Here is a 13,495-nt window from a genome sequence, read left to right on the forward strand (position 1 = left end):
TCTCACCTCTCTATCTCCCTGACTTCCTTTATATCCCTCTCTCCGTCTCACTGCTTCCCTCTTTTTCCCCGTCTCTCTCTCTCTCTCTCTCTTTCTCTCTCTCTCTCTGTCTATCCCTTTTTGGTATTTTGCACCTGAACATTTGACAAACCAGTTGCTCTGAGCTAGGGATGGGACGGTATGACAATTTCATGTCACGATTATTGTGACCAAAGAATTGCAATTTATGATATTATCGTGATGATCAAAATATCCCTAACATTCATTATCCTGGGGCAGAACATTTTCCCAAAAAATAGCAGATCTCACAACCTCACAACGCATCGCAACGTTGGGAGCTTGTAGATCGGATATTTTTTGGCAAAGAGATTTGGTAGAGGGTTTAAGTGATACCGGATATGCAGCTCGGCAAATAAAAAGTGAATTGATCCCAGTGCACGACGGAGGACAATTTCACGATATATTTAATTCACCACGATACGATTATTGTGAGTGTTTTTTTATCACGATAAACGGTAATAACGATTATCGTCCCATCGGTAACAACGATTATCGTCCTATCCCTATTCTGAACAGCCAATGGCTCAGTGCTTCAGGTCTGGGTTGGCAAACTCAGACGAGACATTAATAGTTTATCACTAGAGCTAGACCAAACTACCGATTTCTGCCCCACTTTCAATCTGTTGTCCTCGTTTTGGGTATGTCATTATAGGTGAAGAACTAAAGATTTCTGCAAAATCTTTCAAAAATAGCTGATCTACAAGTTCACAATACATCGCAAGTGGCGCGTTGTGAGCTTGTAGATCGTCTATTTTCGACATTTACATTTATCGATTAGAATTTATATTGCACCTTTGGACATAATATCGGAGAAAAACACATGCCTGTATGTCTGTGCCAGTGGTCCCAAAGATATGGCGTTGGTTTATTCAAAATGACACCGATTATTTTATCGTCGCTGTCGGGTGGAAACCTTGTATCTCCAAAACCGTTCGTTTTGTATTTATCATTTAAAAACATGATTTAAACTAGTGAAAACAGCTGATCTACAAGCACACAACGCCTCGCACCGCGAGGCGTTGTGTGCTTGTAGATCTATCTGCTGTTTTCACAACTTTTGTGTGACAGTCTTTAATGATGAAGCAGGGCTTTACTTTGTGTAAAAACATACACATTTGAAACTTGGAGATACGAGGTTTCTGCCCGACAACGACGATATTATGGGCTTCTTGCTAGCTCCATAACATAAACAGCCTGGCTGCGAGTGGGCACGCGTTACGTCAGCCAAACGGAGGACAGCGTAGCCAGTGACATGGATGGGGGGGTATTTGCAGAATGTTCTGGTGCACAAGGAATACATGCCTCCCTCCCCCATCTGCCTCTCTCTCTCAACAAAGTATTTTCAGCCACTGGAGACTTGACACACAAATAAAAGACCCCCTCTACTCCCTCCGTATTTATCTGCAACTGTGACCCAACACAACACAGCCATCCACACAGATACACAAGCTGGCCTACAGTTAGGGCTGTCACGATTATGACATTTCACATGACGATTAATTGTCACTCAAATAATTGCGTTTAACGATTTCATTGTGTATTTGTCGTTGACAATTACATTTCTGTTTGGCTTTTAGGCCTTGAAGTTGCACATGGCAATCATGACACATAACTTAAATATACAAAGAAATGACTGACATATTTGAAAATGTTATACTTCATAAAGAACATTGATAGTGGAAATAGACGATCCACAAGCTCACAACGCGTCGCATCAGATCTGCTATTTCCACTACTTTTTGAAAGTGTTTGTAACATTCCTCAACATGGAAACGATTATGACAATTATGCAAAATAATTGAGATTACCTCAAATAATTGCGATTAGACGATTATGTAATAATTGTGACAGCCCTACCTACAGTGATGCAGCACATAGATACTACTGCTGTTACGCAGTCAAATCATCAGTGTTTGTTTTAACGTACAACTACAAATGGATCCAAATTAATGGACCCGTGCGAGTATTAGTTTATTAGCACATTTGGGGGCGGCCGTATTTGGTCTCTCTCAACTTCTACCGAGACGTTTAGATCCTGTGTCTCGGTTTGGGCACGACCTTTGACATAATCCTGTAATCATGTTTGACACAAATTTTGACCCGGAGGTCCAAATTCAATTTCTCCCAGAGCAAGTAGGCGCGCTCTATTAGCTTGGTGGTAAATAAATATTATAAAAATACAAATAATAATATGGTAATTAATTCAGACCTGGGTTCAAAGCCGAGGCAGAACAGCAAAGTCACATAGTGCAGCTTCAATAGAAGAGATTATTACATAGCATACATTATAGAGGATATCATTACATAGCACGCATTAAAGGCTCAATAGAAGTCTCTGGGTTAGCTTGGTGTTGTTTATGCCAGCGCCTGGGGGTCCTCTATGTAAATACAAGCCTCCATACACCCCCCCCAAAATGCTAGATTTGACAGGAGAGCTGTGCATGCTGCCTCATATGCTAACTAAGGTCAAACTCTGGCATTTAAAACCATATCATGGATTCAACAGCGCTGCGAGGCTTGAGAATAAAGCAAGCCAGTGAAGTGAGCAGAGAAGGTAATTACTTAAGGGATAGCGTGTGATACTTTGCTGAGATAGTGCTTTCTTGCCTACTCCGGCTCATATTTCTTATCCCGTGCCCTTCTTTTTAAAAGACCTGCTTGTTTTGTGCATTTGAGTCGGTGTGTTGTTGTTTGAGTGGTGTGCACAAGCAACTTGACTTTTGTGGTCGCGCTCACAGAATTGTGAACTCGGCGGTTATTATGATCAAAGTCAAAAGTGACACGTTTTCCTTTCTTTTTCGATCTAAACATACATTCTTCTGTCTCTTCGTTCTGACTCGTTATTATTACGAGTCAAAAGTGACACATTTTTTCGACCTTGTTAAATGGTAAATGGTGTATTTACATAGCGCCTTTATCCAAGGCGCTTTACAGAGATTGTGCATTACATTCCCACACACATTCATACACCGATGACGGAGGAAACCATGCAAAGCACCAACCTGCTCACCGGGAGCAACTAGGGGTTCAGTGTCTTGCTCAAGGACTCTTCGACACCAACTCTGGGGGAGCCCGGGATCGAACTGGGAACCCTACGGGAACCCTCTGTGTTCTAATGACAGTTTCTCTACCCCTGAGCCACTGCCGCCCCTGTTATTGCCAATGAAATGCACATACATCTTTCTGTTCATGTTACTAAGAGGCATATACACACAGACACATACATATATTCACCTTGTTATAAAATGTAATATCAATAAACCATCACTCCAACGTGCGTACGTACCGTACATCTATTGTCTTGGGGCTCAGGCCAGGGCCGTACATGTATCCTCAGTCTTTCGAAGGAGTGTCTATTTCTGTGCTGTCACCTGTAATATTGGCGACTTAGGAATTGCAATTTGATCTGCGGTTGTACAGTACTGCGCTCAGGGAAAGCACATCATCTGAATGCGATGAAATATTAATGTACGACACACTGCAGGCCGCGCGTGTGTGTGTGCACGCACATGTACGTACTAGCTATGTTTTTGCTCTCATCCTGTCCCTCTCTGGACAATTTCATAAATAAAATCGAGCTGCTCCTATTCCACCACATGTTACATGATAACAACGTCTACTGTAGAGGACCTGGCCTCCCCTCCATATGACTGTGTGCTGTGCGTTCACCTGCTGGCATTACTTACACAGTGTTATTCCATACCCTGAAAAGGTCAACGGTAGCCCTGCCGTCAGGGTATTCTTGGACCACATTGTTTTGTCTGTCAGGAAATATTGATGTTTCTATGAATGCACTTCAGCAAGATCAACGGTGGAAAAACAACCTCCCGACTGTGTGGGGTACTTGTTTGGACAAGGAAAAAGGAAAAAGAAAAAGAACCCTATAAAAAAAACCTAAAAAAAAAGAAATACTAAGCACTGACAGAATTTTATTTTTAGCAACTTTGATTTAAGGTAAATGGTAAATACATAAAAACATTAAATAAGGAAATACTACTAAATTGGTAGTTTTTACATGTGATGGGTTAATTTGGGTGGTAGGAGGTCCCACAGAGGCTTCAGTTCAACTTCAAACAACTCCAGATGTGTGACTTAACCACTTGATACTTTCCAAACCTTTTGAAAATACCCTCTCTGTAAGCTCTGGAAATAGCCTATCTATAGCCTTTCATTCTTTCTTATAATCCAAAATAGGAAATTAGGACCCCAGGTTGAACACAGTTAAACAGGCATGATCAAATACACGTCAACACAACACACAGTGAGCAACTTTGCGAATTGATCCTACGACATTTCATCACCAGAACTTTATTGATCCTCCAGACCAGGGGTCTTCAACGTTTTCAGGCCAAGGACCCCTTAGTTGAGAGAGAGATGAAGCAGGGACCCCCACAACCTGTTCATAGATTCCATATAGTTTCATCGTTTGACAGCACAATCATCAGTGTATTTTGGATTCAATTTGTGTTTTCAGATATTTAACCACTTGAACTGTAAATACTTCACACACCAAATCTCTTTGCCAAAAATAGCCGATCAACAAGCTCACCTCACAGCGCGACGCGTTGTGAGCTTGTATATCTGCTATTTTTGGCTAAAGTACTCCGAATCTGGTTAAGAATCTGGCTAAAAAGGAGATTTTATTCTTTTCTTTCTATCGCACAAAGATTTGGAGGACCCGCTGTAGTAACTCTGAGGACCCCCTAGGGGTCCCGGGCCCCCTGTTGAAGACCCATGCTCCAGACCCTTCCCCCACCACCACACACACACACCCTTCTAGCCCACTCTCCGAGCCAGACGTCCTACAGATGTACAGCTCAACAGGGCGCAGACCGCCAGCCCAACGGCATGGGTCCCACCGCAACCTGTTCAATCTGCGGCCCCTCAGACACATCAATGGGGTCAAGGGTTAAATGTCCTAGGGGGTCAACCCCCACCAACCCCCCCTCCCCCCACCCGCCACCCTTCCTGGCAGAGCAGGAGGAGGAGGAGACAGGGGAGGAGAGGGCCCCAGGGGGAGCGTTCATTCTTCAATCTGGCGACGCCAGCTGGTAATCGCTCTCCACAAGCTGGAGAGCAGCCCAGTGGCACGTAACAGGAGAGAAGGAGGGAGAGAGAGAGAGAGAGAGAGAGAAGAGGAGAAAGAGAGAGAGAGAGAGAGAGGTGGGGTAGGACTGGGATATAGACACAGGGGTCAGTGAGAAGGAGAGACAGTGAATGGCTGAAATGGGGGAGAGAAACTCAGGTGGAGAGAGAGAGAAAACCTCTCACATCTGCTAGATAAAAAGGGTGTTGATTATCCTTCGCCATGAAACACCAGTCGTTCACATTAACACCATAACCATTAAAAAGAGATGGGGACCCGTGTGTGTGTGTGTGTGTGTGTGTGTGTGTGTGTGTGTGTGTGTGTGTGAGTGAGAGATCTGTTTTATCACTTTGCCCTGTGCACCATACACAGGTGTGAGTTCCATACCAATTATAATCACAGACATTTTCCCAAAGTGTGTTGCCCACTCCTTCTCTTCTCTTTCATACATCATGTGTGTCCGTACATCCACACCTGTCTGTCTGTCTGTCTGTATGTCTGTCTGTAAACAAAAGGCTCCTCTTGGTTTTAACCACTTTCAACCTGGCATCCAGCCTTGTCTACATAGGTGGAAATGTCCTAAATAATAAAAAGAAAGTACATCTGAATAGTACTTATGGGTATAAATTACTGATGATGAGTATAATGACTTCATCAATGAAATCAAACACTTCTGCACCAGGCGGGTGTTGACAAGGTGTTGATATGTTCCCCACGGATTTCCGTGTCCGTGTCCGTGTGTAGGGAGGGGGGATGGGGCGGTGAATTATCCATGGGAACAATTAGCAGACAGAGAGAAAGCAAGACAAACCGAGGGGACGAATAAGGCATCCATTCCCCATTCAGTCCAAAGCTATGTTTACAGAGAGACCAGGGAGAGAGAGATGAAAACACAGTCGAGCAAAAGAGAGAGAGACCAAAAAATCCCAAACAAAAAGTAAGATGGATGGAAAAGCAGACAACAAAGACAGAGAGAGCTCAGTCACTCAGGGGCCGGTGTGTCTGCGGCCAGGGGCAGATGGCCCAGCCATGATGAGCTCCAGACACAAAGAGAGAGAGAGAGGGGAGAGGAGAGGAGAGACTTTCAGCTCATGGCCAGAGAAAGATCAATCTGTGCAGTTCACAGCCATCCCTGCATCTTATCAGGTCCCCACCTGCGTCTTATATCCACCCCGGGGCCCATAGCTATTGCTCATCTGCTTGTTGTGTAGGCCCTGACCTTTACCGCTCAGAGGGAGGCCACCGCTTAGACAGAACCCTCTTTTTCCAAAGCTGGGCGGTGCTGCGGCTGTCTTCTCGCCTCCGAGCGACAGGTCTGTTTGGAGGGAACGGAACGCTCTGCCGACTTGGACCCTGGCCTGAAAGTCTGCGGCAAAGCAACGGTCGCAATCACCTCCCCCCCCAGTACACACTTAAGCACACACTCTCTTGAGCGTTTTGTTTCTTCCACATATAATAAATCATTGTCAAGGTTAATACACGCTTTACCTGATCCGGAGTACTGTAGTCTGTCATTGAATGATCGGGACACACTTATTGTTTTTTAACGTTTTTTTTTATATAGCCTACTGCACATATATCTACAAATCAATACGAAAAGAAACCGATTCTTAAATTGACTCAAGCGGATTAGTCCACTTGAGCCCTATTATTTTATTGTCGTACAACGGAGACAAGGGAAAGGTGTTGCTGCCACCACAGCAGCATTCCGCACCGTCCTCTCCATCACGTTTAAAAATGTAGAAATCCTCCCTAACGTTGCACCAGGTTGATCTAGGCATCAAGCTGAGAAAAGCGCTCCCAGTGTTTTCATAAGCACACTAATTGCCGCCTGGCTGGCATCATCAGAATGCTCTGTCTCAGAGAAGACAAATAAACACAATTATCTACCTGGAGAAAAAAGGCAGCACCTCTCTCTATCTCTCTCTCGAGCTCCCTGATAAGACTGACTTTGAAGCAGCGATCGTTTTGTCTAATGCTCGAGAGCAATAGGACTAATTGCGAAGCGCACTTGAAAAATTAAAACGCTCATAATTCTAGGTTTTTGGCAGCAGGGTGGTAAGGGAAATGACTGGCACGGTACAGATGCAGATCTAAACACGCCCGTATGAAAGAATAAGGATGATGAATCTGTGCTCCTCTCTGATGGATAGGTTTGTCGGTTATCATTTTTATATACATCAGTGGATGCTACAGGGATGAAGGGATGTTGGACAAGAGCCAGATACTTCTTTAAGTAAATGCCTTCTGTTTGCAAATGTGACTGACACAGGCTTTCTGCTGCATCCATTTTGAACTAAAACACAAAACACTAGACAGTGGTGTAAAGCAGTGGTTCTCAACCTGTGGGCCGGGACCCCCAGGGGGGTCCCCAGGTGATTAACTTAATGTGCAACATTGTTTTCTCACTCTACAGTAAACAAACCAGCATAAAGTTTAAGTGTATAAATTGAAATTAAATTGTCAAATATTAGAGGCAGATATTGTGAAAATAGCCGATCTACATGCTCATGTAGATCTGCTATCTTCACAATAGAACCGTGTTATACAAAATGTTATGCCTCAACGCTTAGTGCTCGTAGGGTGGGGGGTCCCCAGTTAAAATATGATTATTTTGGGGGTCGCGGCCTGAAAAGGTTGAGAAGCACTGGTGTAAAGTAATTAAGTACCAAGGGTGCGGAGAGGTGCTGACCTCCAGGAACCATCTTAAAAAGAGGTGGGTGGGGGTTATAGTGTAACACAATCACTTTAATTAAATAAATGTTGTGCTAGCTGTCAATCAAATTCTTTTGCAAGAATGGCCGGTGAGAGATGGATGAAAGCTTTGAAAAGCAAGTCTTAGTTTAATGGCAGCGTACAGTTCATTAGCACATTGTCAGAACCTATGAACAAGTATGCCAAAAACATCAAGAAGTGCTCTTACTTTGCCTCTGGTTAAAAACCATTACATCCTCCCCAAAAAAATTACTTTGCCTGCAGCACGTCAAGTGCACTTAATGACAGGGAGGCTAAAGCACTGTAATGTACTACATTAAAGAGAACTTTAGAGGCAGCTTCAAGTGCCTTTGGGTGAAAATTACTTTGAATAGCTTGACAGTCAGTTGAGCCAGCAGTGTTAATTCAACACTCATCTCTATCTCTCCCTCTCTCTCTCCCTGGGTTGATCATCGTTGCTGAAGTGCCTTTAATAACTGTGGGTACGAAGGCTGAAAAGACAAACAGCTCTCAAAGCAATAATTGCAAGTGAGAAATGAATATGAAAACAGCTCTGAGATAGAGAGACCTGGCAAATCTTCAGCGTGTACGCACACACATACACACACACGCACACACAACATCCAATTAACTCATTCCTCTTTCAGATGTACAAAGGAAACGGGGCGTGTGTGTGTACTTCATATAACAAGTTTTCATCCAATAAAACTTTTCAGCGATTTAATGTTTTTCATCACCAAAGCGTTCCCCCCTAAGGCAACAATCTTGGAGGCCTCAATCCCCTCCATTCATTATGGCTGCTTACAAGCCTGTCACTCACGCTCACAAACGCATCGATTTGCAATTTTCTCGGGGAGAAACGGAGAAACGAATGGGGCCCTCTGTCTTGATGCTGTGACACGGCAGTCAGCGTGTGGTCACGGTGAGCTCGCTCCTGTCTACCACAGCACTTCTCCCCCATTTTTTTCCTCTCCTGCCCGCTGACAGCGATCAGGGGTGATAAATTATCCAATTAAAGTGAGATTAAGGCGTCCTTAAAGCCCGGGCTTGTGACACCACCGGTGGCTCTTGGTATGCCAGAGGGGTTTTGTCCAATTTACTCTTTGAAGGACGCAGACAATCAACACGTTGGCCCTCCTGGTCGTTTAAGCTAAATGTTTTTATTTATTCATTCGAGCAGGTGTTGATTGAATATACAAGGACTTGTGTCAGTGGTGGTATTGCCGCCCCGCGTTGCCAAGCAACAACAGCTTTTGGTCCCCGATCCCCCAAGTTTATTTATGTCCTCCAATGTGTCATCTACTGATATTCACCAAACACTGCAAGAGGATTCAAACCTGTACACATTTAGAAATGTTTGTATTGTCAAGTGTCTATTGAAACAGAGGAAGGGGACACACACACACACACACACACACACACACACACACACACACACACAGACAGACAGACAGACAGACAGACAGACAGACAGACAGACAGACACACAGACACAGACACACACACACACACACACACACACACACACACACACACTCTTAAAATAGTCCTCTAATGTCAGCAAAGGATTTCCCTCTCTCTCTGCATTGCCTTCGAGCCGTTCTCATATATACATACATTTTCCTCATCTGCTTGTCTTTTTCCACACAGACAATGACTTGTCTCCCTTTTTTCCCCCCACTATAGCCTAACCCCGCAAATGAAATGCATCACTAATCCCCCCATTTTGGATGCCAAATATCTGTAACTGCTGAAAAAAGGCTGCAAGGGTAAGGGGAGGGAGGCTGTATCCTTAAATGTTCGCCTGAAAATTAAGAAGCATTGCAATTCAAATTGGACTCGCTTTTTGCTTTTTACAGTAGCACGGCGGCTACACAAATCCCTGCTGACGCCCTGGGGGACTCCAACTGGAGCTGAGCTGCAACCCCAAAAAACTTTCCAAGACAACACGCATTAGACACAGTCTATTCTGCCATATAACACAGCCCCAAGGAGTGTTTATCTACTGGAATGACTTTCAAGAGCTGGATTCTTTTGCAATCCATAGCCTAAATATTGTATCTAACGGTCATTAAATGCTCGTAATGTAATCACAACAAATCAAAAGACAATGGGAATGGATCATAGATAAAGAGAGACGCAGTGAAATAATACACCCAGAACATACGAACCAGACCTGCTCTTACAGCAAGTGTGGCTCTCAAAAGATTTGGTCCATGGCATGGGACTCTCTGGGTTCCTTGAGGGGGTTCTAAATGGACCCTTAACAGGTCTGTGAACACTGAGAGTGTACAAATGGATGGTTTCATTTGTACACTCTCCAGGGACGTGCAGAGAATGTTAGAGAGGCAGGGGCTGAAATATCTAAAAGGGCCTTTTGGCGTAAATCATCGCACTGTGAGTCACAGTCTGTGACGCGCTGTGAGCTTGGAGGTCAGCTATTTTCATTACTTGATACCACACTGAACTAAGCATGAAAAAGGCAATGTGGTGTAAAACATGGATTTCTACACAGAGAGAATTCATTCAACATAAGATGCTGCATTCAAGTTCAGGAGAGTTTGGAAAAGGCAATTCTCTTGAATGCTGCCTTCAGGTATGGCATGGAAAGAAGGGCATTTGCATTTCTTTCACCATAGCGAAAACTAAAGTTATGGTCTGGAGAGGGCACTTTTTGCAGATGGTTAAAGGGCAGGGGCTCAAGCCCCCTTTGATGCCTATGTGTGCACGTACCTGGCACTCTCAGAGTTTGTGGGGGGTCCTTTTTTTAGTTTTGAGAAATGAGAACCACCGTTTATAAAACATAATAATAAAATAATTGAATCCAGGAATACAACTAACAGGAACGAAGCCAGGGCTGGCTGTAAGTTGTTTGAGGTTCATGCCGTTCGTTGGCACTGAACAAAGACCACCAGTTGGAGGCTGCTAGTAACGGTTCGGTGGTCGTGCCAAACTCCAAACCAACGGGAACATTAAGAAATACACTTCTTACCTCCTTTAGGCTCAACGGTTTACAACTAGAATGGGACAAACATTACATATTTACAACTGTAAAGGTCTTGGTCTCTTCGAGTTCGAGCTACAGTTTTTTATCATTGCTCCTGTAGGCTATGTTATTGTTCGTTTTGACTTTTTGTCTCCATTTGATACTTTTGTAAGTGTTTTCTACAGTGGTGCGAAAAGTACAAGCATTTTGTAAGTAAAAGTATCAATGCTGCAATGTAGAAATACTCTGTTTATTAAAAGTCTGGAATTCAAAATGTAGTCTACTTGAGTAAAAGTACAAAAGTATTGGTATCAAAATGAAGGCTACTTAAAATACCAAAAGTAAAAGTACAAAAAATGTTTGAAAATAGCAGATCTACAAGCTCACAACAGACTATTTTCAAATAGCCCATGTATACAATTGGGCTAAAGTGGTCTATGTATGTTTTATAATATTAAAATGTATAGGTCTATCTGCAAAGTAACTAGTAACTTAAAGGAGTAGTTCACCCCCAAAATGACTTTTTTTCTATTGATTAGTCACGCCATGGAGAGTAGAGTTCAATAATATTTTTTGGTTTTAGTCACATTCCTAAGACAAAAATTTGATTCGAGTAAATTTACCCCCATTGATTCCGGATGGTGACCCGTTTCGAAACGGGTCACCATCCGGAATGAATGGGGGTAAATTTATTGTTATCACATTTTTGTCTTAGGAATGCGACAAAAAACAAAAAATATTGTTGAACTCTACTCTCCATGGCGTGACTAATCAATAGAAAAAAAGTCGTTTTGGGGGTGAACTACTCCTTTAAGTTTTCAAATAATTGTAGTGGAGTAGGCCTAAAAGTGTAATATTTGCCTCTAAGGTGTAGTGGAGTAGAAGTAAGAGTATTGAAAATTGGAAATACTCCAGTAAAGTAAAGGTAGACTACCTCGAAATTGTAGGCTACTTAAGTAAATATACTTGGTTACTTTACACTTACACCACCGGTTTTCTAAACACGTTTAAAATCAGTGCGAGTAAAAAGAAAACACATGCAGCACAATGAGCAATAAGGTAAATCAGTGCATAGTGAACTTACTGTAGCAGAGCCGTTCCCAGTGTAAAGTATCAGTATTTAAATCCACTGTCTCGCTCCTAGACTCCAGCGGTAGTTTAACGGTGGATCTCAGAAGCGTTTGTCGTGTCCATTTCCCTCCAGCATAGCATAGTAAATAAAGTTACTACTATCACATCACCGCCAGTATCCGAGTAGATCCACTGTAAACATTACTTAATCCAGAGCAATGTCCCCCCACGATGCATACAAAAAAAGCCTTTAGGAAAACGAAACGAGCATTATTTTTGTTTTATATTCCCCCGTGTTGTGGTAGTAGTATTCCGTTGTGGGATCTTTCTTTCTCCTCCGTTATAATCGCTCCTCGCGAGCGTGACAGACAGATGCCACGCGCACGCACGCCGACCTGCTGCTGCTTTGTGATGATCGGAGTTATAAAAACATAATGTGTTTGGTTTCTTTCTTTCTTGTCCCGTTATCTCCACGTCCCGCAGCCAGCCAGCCAAATCCCACCGCCTCTGTATGGAGAGGAGGACCGGGGGACTGAGTGAGACGGAGTGAGTGAACTGCAAGGACACACACACACACACTGCTGGGGGGGGAGACACACACACACACATACACACACACACACACACACACACGCTAACACTCGCAGTGCACCCCCTCCTTCTAGTTGCTCAAAAAAGAAAAGAGGGAGAAAAAAAATCACCTCACGCCCCCTCGGTGCTCACGTGACCGTGTGCTGGTAGAGCGGTGGGATGATGATGGCTGGGGGGTCGGACCGTTATTTGAAACCGTCGGTGTGTGTGAGCAGAGCTTAGCCGAGCGAGCGAGCGAGCAGCGGCTGGGCTGCCTGTTATGTGTCTCTGTCTATTCTAGCCTTTAGTAGCCTACTACTGGCTACTGCACAATGTAGGCTACCGCCTATAGATCAAGGTCCCCCTTAACTCTGACAGTGTACAAATGGAACCAAATGGACCCGTTAGGGTTCATTTGGTTCCATTTGTACACTGTCACAAACGTGTATTGGTCAATCAAAACTAAGGAGCCCAGCCCACACAGAGACCCTGGAATCCACTTTGGGAAACACTGGCATAGATTAGAATCTGTTGCTTTACTGATGATTCAAAAAGGGTTGATTGAATTGATTGTTGAATACTGTCATCTTATATTTACAATTGGCTTAACTCCGCATCCCACTTCCAAGCCCGTGCACGCCCACTCTGCATCCACTCCAACTCTACTTCGACTCAATGGTAGGGAGAAGAACGTACTTTGTAGGGAGAAGAGCGTAAGGAATACCGCCCACAACCCTATGCCGTCCGCTCATTCGCTAGAGAGCAAGAGAGAGAGAGAGAGAGAGAGAGAGAGTCTCAGGTTACAAGAGGGAAGGGGGGGGGGGCGCTGCACAGGGAGAGAGAGAGAGAGAGAGAGAGAGAGAGAGAGAGAGAGAGAGTCTCAATCGCTAGGATCAGGGGCGTCACTTGGGTATGGCAGGGGTATGCAGCTACCGGGCGCGCAGCAGCGAGAGCCTGCATTCTGCTACCTCCCCTCCTCTCTGTGCTCTGCTCTCAAGACAAGTAGG

General features: G+C 44.0%; 1 protein-coding gene across 1 annotated transcript in view; it reads right to left on the reverse strand.

Annotated features, from left to right (window-relative positions):
• Positions 1-12,210, reverse strand: part of LOC308293462 (receptor-type tyrosine-protein phosphatase S-like) — a 300,110-nt gene extending 287,900 nt beyond the window's left edge. Inside the window, exon 1 of the mRNA XM_080735995.1 lies at positions 11,932-12,210. The gene's annotated coding sequence lies outside the window, so the exon portion shown is untranslated. The remainder of the gene's footprint in view (positions 1-11,931) is intronic.
• Between the last annotated feature and the right edge of the window lie 1,285 nt (positions 12,211-13,495).

This window comes from Nannobrachium achirus, assembly GCF_963921795.1.
Source record: "Nannobrachium achirus genome assembly, chromosome: 1".
Taxonomy (NCBI): Eukaryota; Metazoa; Chordata; class Actinopteri; order Myctophiformes; family Myctophidae; genus Nannobrachium; species Nannobrachium achirus.